Below are 8,479 nucleotides of genomic sequence, written 5' to 3'. Positions count from 1 at the left end.
ATGGATTTAAATTAATTAATTTTTTTTTTTTTAGAAAAATTCTTATTTCATTTCAAATGGTGGAGGGTATTCAAAGTTCGGCCCGGCCGAACTTACTGCTTTTTTACTTGTTTTTATCTCACCCTGTATATAAATCAAATATTGTTCGTTGGTAATTGAATCAGTTGAAAACGGCAGGATTTTTTTCATAAATGTTCGTCATACCCCGGCTTATATTGTTGCAAAGAAACTCGTACTTTTTCGCCCACGTTTTCGATCTACCTAAAATATTTATATTTGCCAAAATAATGAAGATATATGGTTGAAAGTTAGGATCCAAGGTACTGTTGACTCTCTCTCTCTCCAACTCTATCCATAGTTGGAGTCGATTTTTTATATATACATGGAAATTTGTGTGGAACTTTTTCAGAATTGAAAATTCTTAGGAAAAAAAAATAAACAAAAGAGTTATGTTAGTTACTATGCTTAAATTCAAGAATGGATACACTGATTTAGACAATTTATACCATTTCGGAATAGTATCTTTGACAGAAGACGATAAAACTTAAAAAATTCGCATAAAATTATGTCAAAAATGCGAATAAAAACATTTTTTTTAATATATATATATTTTTATTGTTTATATGTGGTAAACCCCAATTTCAAGTAGTTTTTGCGTTTTGGCCATATTATCGAACTCTGTAATTGATCCAATAAAAGGGTGAAATGAAAAATCTCATAAAAAAACTAAATAATGTCAAAACGACCAGAAAATTTAATATACCTCCAGGTCTTTCCCTACACTGCACAAATTTTCCTGCATACAACATATACAACATTTTGATTTTGTACTTAAACGCGGTTTAAATGTTACACATAAATTATATTGCCATAAATGGCGTCTTTCACAGAAAATGCCACGCTTAATACATCGCATCATTTCGCATGACTAAAGAGACAACACAACAACACACAGAGCTGAGCATAGCGTCTTGCAACAGAGTTGTTATAATTTGCAACGGCCAACGGCTGACTTGGTTGCCATTCTGTCTATAGGGTTGTGGTGGCGGCATGCTTGGCTAATTAGTGGGTGTTTCGTTACGTTTCCAAACAACAGCAACATCAGCAGCAACAACAATAATAACTTCAGCCAACTCATATTTAAGATATTCAACTAGGTGGGAATATGCAAGGTCCCCAGATGGACATGTACACATAACGATTACCACACGAATTTATGCGTGCAGATCTGTACATATGTTGCAATGTCGATGCACACTTATACACACAAACCAAGCAAATAAACATACGTTTTGTGCGGATGTCGACAACTTTAAGCAGATATGGCAAGCAATTGTTTGGCGATTTGTATTATTTTCAGATCAGTGTTACTGTCTGTTATTTATGCGATAACATTGCTGTCATGTTTTCTACAAAACACATAATTTGTTGTTATAGCCTCGCCAAGTTGGAACAACATACAGCGACAGTGGGTGCATCGATCAATGCTGAGAAGGAAGGAGTTCTAGCATAAGCGGACAATTTCTCTTTGTTTTGTCCTTGGCTTTACTCACAATTTTAAAGAACATTTGTGTTCATAAAATTTGAACGAAATATTGAAATATAATGAAAAAAACAATTTTCTTTTAAACAATCTCTTTATATTATTTTGCTAAGCTCTACCATAACCAGTAAAGAAAGGTCAAAATCGGCCTACACATTGCACATTTAGTAGGGCAAGCCATAACATTAAATTTTACAAACATGTCGTTTCTGAATTTTAAACAGGTATATTTTAAAGTCAAAAGGAACTTACATATGGGAGGTATATCTAACTCTGATTCGATTTCTACTAAATTTGATGGTGTAGAAATCGAGGTTCGTCAAAATCCATCCTATTTGAGTTGATATTACACTTTTTTGGCACAATAAATGTGAAATCGGATTAAGATATCTATGAGACCTATCTAAATCTAAACCGATCTCTATAAAATTTGACAAAGTCATTTCTACACTGTATCTGATAGCTGGCACTAAATATCGTTGTTGTGTAGAGCATTTTATGGACGAGAGTGACTTAAATACATCATCGAATGAAACATATATATAGGGGACCCACAGCTATGTCTCAACCGATTTCACCAAATTTAATACACTTTCTTCCATCTAATTTATACGTATGTGTCAGGCAGAACTTGTAGGGGAGCTATATCCAAATCTGAACCGATGTCGATAAAAATTGGCAAAGGTATTTCTTAGCTGTATGTGATATATTTATCTAAATATCATTGCTACGGAGTGCATATTACAGCTTTGGAGGGTGAAAATAATAAATCGAATTAGAAATAAATATGGAGCAATAGCTACAGGGTGAGATAAAAAACTGCACCAAAGTCAAACGTCATAAATTTTAAATTTTACTTTTTTAATTTTATTGAGTGAAAGCAAAAATGTCGGAAATAGCATTAAATCTTAGAATAAGTTTAGATTTGTTCGAATTTGTCACCTTTGGCACTAATTATGGCCTTCAAACGGCCAATGAAACCGTCGCTCGCAGTCCGAATGTTGCTCGACACTTTGGTATTTTTTAGTACCAACCTTGCTTTCCAAAATACTCCAGACACAATAGTCCAATAAATTGGTATCCGGAGATTTTGGTTGCCATTGTGCGCTGGAAATGAAGCGAGGAACCTCATTTTGTAACCATTCTTTGGTGGCGCGTGCTGAGTGCGATGGTGCTGATGTCCAAGGCCTGCGCCAAAAATGTTTGCATGCCCAAGGCTTTAATACACCCTCCAGAATATTTTCGCTATAATATTCGGCACGTTCGATTAATACGAGCGAAGAGCGACCATCGGCTGTTATGGCGGCCCACATCATCACCATGGCCGGCGCTTGAGTTCTTGTGGCCAACAGAAGGTGCACATTTTCAGCTGACCTCTTTGGCAAGTAAACACTATCATTTGGTTTGTTTAAAAACTGCTGGACAACGAATGTTTTCTCATCGGAGAAAACCAAATTCGGCAATTCACCACTTTCGGCCAAGCGAAGCAACTCTTTAACTTTTCTGAGTCTATTTTCTTTCTGTTGTGGTGTTTGCGGCGTTCTTTCACTTTTTGGAATTTTAATGGCTTTACCCCGAGCTCATTTTTCAATATTTGCCAAATGGAATACTGCGAAGCGATACGGGTTTTGTTCAAGTCGAACATGTTCATTTCTGCTGATGTTGCTGTTTTCTTTTGTCCACTTCCTTGACGTCGGACTACGCAACCAGTATCACGGTAACGAGCGATGGTACGAGATACAAAAGATTTATTCACATTTGAATGCTGGAGTGTTCTAACGATAGCCGCTTGTGGTTTTCCAGCCAAATATAAATAAATCACACTATCACAATTGAATTCTATCACGAATAACATTTTTTCTGGAAAATTCTCACAATATAATGAACTGTCACTGGAATAATTTTAATAGCTGTCGGACGAGTGGGTTAGAAAGACAGCAGTCTGAATTTGGTTGCAATTGTGTCATCTTATTTTTTATATATGGGTCCCACAGCTACACACTTACACTTTCTTCTATCTAATTTGTTCGTATGTGGCAGGCAGAATTTGTCTATATGCGCCAAAATCCACAATTAAGCTGAAATCGATCAAAGATATATATTAGAGCTATATCCAAATCTGAAGCTGAAGCTATATCCAAATTGTTACGGAGTGCATATTACGGCTTTGGAGGCAAAAATATAAAATCAGATTAAGAAAATATAGGGTAGCAATAGCTAGCTATATTTGAACCGATTTCCAAAAAATTTGGCATACTTATATCTAGTTTCAATTTTGTAGCATGTGCCAAATTTCGGACGGGCCGAACTTTGAATACCCTCCACCATTTGGAATGAATTAGAAAATTTAAAAAAAAAATAAATAAAATCCATTGAAAATTCTGTTAAAATTAAAAAAAAAAAAAAACAATATCGGAAGGTGCCGATATTTGGGGGATATACGATATTGTTGACCTATATAGACAAATCTATGTCTGGGGGTAAAGTACTCACAAGGAACTCCTTGTGTGGATTTTGAGATAATTCCACTGGGAAATGTGGCTAAAATCATAAAAATACAGAATATCGGGGGTACCGTAATATGGGGGATATACGATATTATGGACCTATATACCCAAATCCCTTGAGGCGTTAAAGTGCTCACATGGAACTCCTTGTGTGGATTTTCAGACAATACTATTGAAAAATATAGCTAAAAGCATCAAAATACCGAATATCGGGGGGCACCGTAATATGGGGGCTATACGATATCGTTAACCTATATAGAGAACTCCCTGTCAGGGGGTAAATTGCTCATAAGGAAACCCTTGTGTGGAATTTCAGACATATCCATTGGAAAATGTCGCTGAAATCATCAAAATACCGAATATCGGGGGGTACATTTGTATGGGGGTTATACGATTTCATGGGCCTATAGAGACAATTCTTATTCGTGGGGTAAAGTGCTCACAAGGATCTCCTTGTGTAGAATTTCAGACAATTCCGTTGAAATATGTGGCTAAAATCATCAAATTACCGAATATCGAAGGGTACTGTTATATGGGAGCTATAAGATCGTAGGCAAAAGACAGATCTGTGCAAAATTTTAGCTTCCTATCTTTATTTGTTTTGACTGTAGCGTGATTATAACAGACGGGTAGACGGACAGAAAGGGCTAAATCGTCTTAGAATTTTACGCTGATCAAGAATATATATACTTTGTTGGGTCTAAAATTATTATTTCGAAGAGTTACAAACGGAATGACGAACTTAATATACACTCCATACTATGTATGGTGGAGCGTATAATAAAAATTAAAACGGACGAAGATGTATGTGATAGCTTAATCGAAATTTTGACCGATTATCGGCAATTTCAAACTTAGGCCAAACAAATAATTTGTGCAAAGTTTCATCTGCAATCTGTACTTTGTTTAAAAAATACATGGGCAGACGGACGAATATGAGTAAATCGACTCAGAATGTGGTTCTATCAAAAGGAATTATGGGTCTATATCGCTTTCTTCTGTATGTTACAAACAAAAGCACAAAACGTAATACCCTGATTATAGTGTGGTGTAGGGTATAATAATAATTCTATAAATAATTCTATTTCAGATTGTTAAAAATTATACTTTTAACGAAAAAATAAAAGTTGATATTCATAAAAAATTTGAAGCAAAATGTCACTCTCTATCTCTTAAACTCGGCAGACATGTCGAATTTAGTAATTAATTTGTTTTTCATTTCTTGACAATTTTCCCCACTGTATCGTCTGTTTAATGCTAACCGTGTGTTACATGTACGCGAGACAATCTGCTTGTTCACTATTCATTGCGGTTACGTATCGATGAATAGTTTTGGACACCAATGATATCCTTCATAAGCCATTACAACTAATTGAATAACATTATATAATAAATAATACAATTTCAAGTCATTTTTGGGTGAATGGAAAACGACGTGGTTGAATTGATATGAAATATGTGTTCGTTAATAAATGTAACATATATCGAAAAATTCCTAAGGATATAATTGAAATTTATTTGCTATCAATGATGGTTAAATTATTAGAAATATTTTTTGTTTATTAAGTGATTTCATAGACGACCAATCACATTGTCGTAAAAATCCTACAATTCATATTTGTTTAGAGAAGGGAATCATTTTGAGAATTATCAGAATACTGTCACCAAGGAAAGGGGGGTATATTAAATTTGTCATTGCGTTTGTAACCCCATAACGTATATATATATATTCACGATCAGAATAAATGTCTACGTAGATTTAACAATGTCCGTTTGAAAACGGGATATAGTCTACATAAATTGACGTTGAGTTTTGAAAGTTTGAGGCAATGGCACGGAAGTTAGCATTGTGCCTAAGATGGTTGGCATTGAAAATAAGCTATATCGGTACATATTTGTAATAAAGTCTACATATAAATGTACCGCCCGATATTCGGTATTTTGATAGGTTTAGCCATGTGTTCTTTGCCGCAAAAATTAAATAGTCATTTGTTCCACATTACATATTGCCAGCAGTGTCATTACTTTTTTATAGTATACCAAACAATTAAGCAAAGGCTATAGAAGTGCGGAGCCGACCATGTGATAAACTATAGCATAAAATTATGTCGGAAGCTCCATTATTTCCATTTTGGAATATTTCGTTTTTATACCCTACAACACTATGTGTTGGGGTATTATAAGTTTGATTGGGCCAGAATTTACGTAACACCTCGAAATATTGGTTTCCCATATAGGAAAGTATATATGGATCTTCCTAGCTCGCCGAGCTGAGTCGATCTAGCTATGTATGTCCGTCCGTCCGTCTGTCCATGTTAATTTGTAATCACGCTACAGGTCGCAATTATGGCCCGATCCTTACGAAATTTTGCACGAAGGTGGGGTTAGGGTCAGAATAGAAGCCTATTTCTTTTGGAGATGATCGCCAAATGTTTGGGGGTTGAAATGGACCAAATACTGAAAAAATGTCGGATTTTGCAGTAGCTATACAGGTCGCAATTATAGACCAATCGACGAATTTCGCATGTAGCTAGAGTTTAGGGCGGGGAAGAAGCCTACCAATTTGGGTGGTCATCGGATAATATTTAGCGGGTAAAATAGACCATATCTTTTGTGTTGAAAAAATTCAAAATTTTTCATTAAACCGCGAATATTTTAAATCCCGGCGAAATCACAAAGCCATGAAAAGGTTACTTCTCATCTTTATATTGATGTTAACATCCAACAAAACGGATATATAGCAAAATATGTGCGATATATATGTTTATCAAAGAAGATATGCTTGAAAAATCTCTTATATGTCGAGGACGGCTGAACTGATTTCGACAGTTCTCATTAATTCAGAATGGCCTCTTGGCAGGAAAGAAAAAACGTCTAAAAAATCGCATAAAAATATCTCTATAAACATGAAAATATTGATTTTCAAACATTTTCTCATATTTTTTCAATTTTGTCATATTTTTGGCATATTTTCATTTTGAATTAAACATTTGGTAATATTTCTACAGCTAACAAAACTAAGTAGTTAGGATTTCAGGATATCATATACAGATCGCATTTATAGCCCGATCCTTACGAAATTTTGCATGGGGATAAGATGAGGGTCAGAATAGAAGCCTACTCTTTTTGGACATAATCGCCATATATTTAGGGGTTGAAATGGACCAAAAAGTGCAAAATTGTCAGCAGGTCGTAATTATCGCCCGATCCTCACGCACATTTGTATGGGGGTTACCGGACATTGCAAAGCCAAGCAATTTTGGATGGCCATCCAAAAATATTCAATGTGTGAATAGCTTGCCAACTTTTTTAGACAAAATACGAAAATGTCCATTCCAGTGACTTTTTGGAGAATTCACAAATACAGGAAAGACGCACTTCTGACTATTTCGTTAGACTGATTTCGTTGAAGAATATAGTCAAATGTCTGTATCTCATATAGATGCGTTTCAGTCAAAAAACAATAATAAATGTTAATCTTTTGCCACTTCTGAGAGATTATAGGTCTTTGGGAAATATTGGTTCCAGATCTAGGAAGACCATTTACGTGCAACATCTACCAATAAATTGGAAATGAGCAAATTAGTTAAAGCGGCTATTATTCGAAAATTAGAGAACGAAACCTGATGGTTTTCTTTTATTATTTATCACAATATCTTGTGGAATTCTTTCGAGTATCTCGCCTATATAAACTGTATCGTTTATTATAGTGTTGTAGGGTATTCAACGGTCGGCCCCGCTCGACTGTAGCCTTTGCTTACTTGTTGAGATATGTTCTAGAGCCCTGCCAAGATGTTACCCTTAGGCTTTTAACCGGGGGCATTTGTCTAAAAGTTACGCACTCCGATGTGTTGTTAGGTATTTAAAACAATTTCCCTAGGAAGTTGTGGTCCATTTTACAGCTAAAATTCAAATTTCATGCAAAGTTCCGTGTCTATTGGGTTTCAATTGTGACATGTAAAGCACCTGCAAAATCAGGAAAATTTTATTTTTTTGCTCCATTTGAACCCCTAAATGTACATCTTCAAAAACAATAGGCTTTAATTCTGACCCCATGCAAAATTTTGTGAAAAGCGGACAATAATTGCGATTTGTAGATAATGCCCTTAACATATAGTGTTGCAGCCCTTTGACAAATTTAAGAAAATGTACAATTCAAAATTGTGAGTCAAATTAAAAAAATCGCATGCTATAAAAAAACATGACAAAATGAAACAACAAATATTCACTTTTTTGGCATATTTATACGCTAGATTTTACTCTTTTCTGGCAAGAGATGGTCTCTTTATTTATGAGAATTGTGAAAAAGAAACCAACGGTTCTTGACTTATAAGCGGAGATACTATGGTATATTCCTTTTCCATATATATTGTACCTATATTGCTATATGTCCGACATATTGACTATCAGCATAACTGTAATGTTCAGA

The sequence above is a fragment of the Musca domestica genome, unplaced genomic scaffold, assembly GCF_030504385.1.
Source record: "Musca domestica strain aabys unplaced genomic scaffold, Musca_domestica.polishedcontigs.V.1.1 1, whole genome shotgun sequence".
In the NCBI taxonomy this organism is placed as follows: domain Eukaryota; kingdom Metazoa; phylum Arthropoda; class Insecta; order Diptera; family Muscidae; genus Musca; species Musca domestica.
This window is presented reverse-complemented; position numbering follows the sequence as displayed.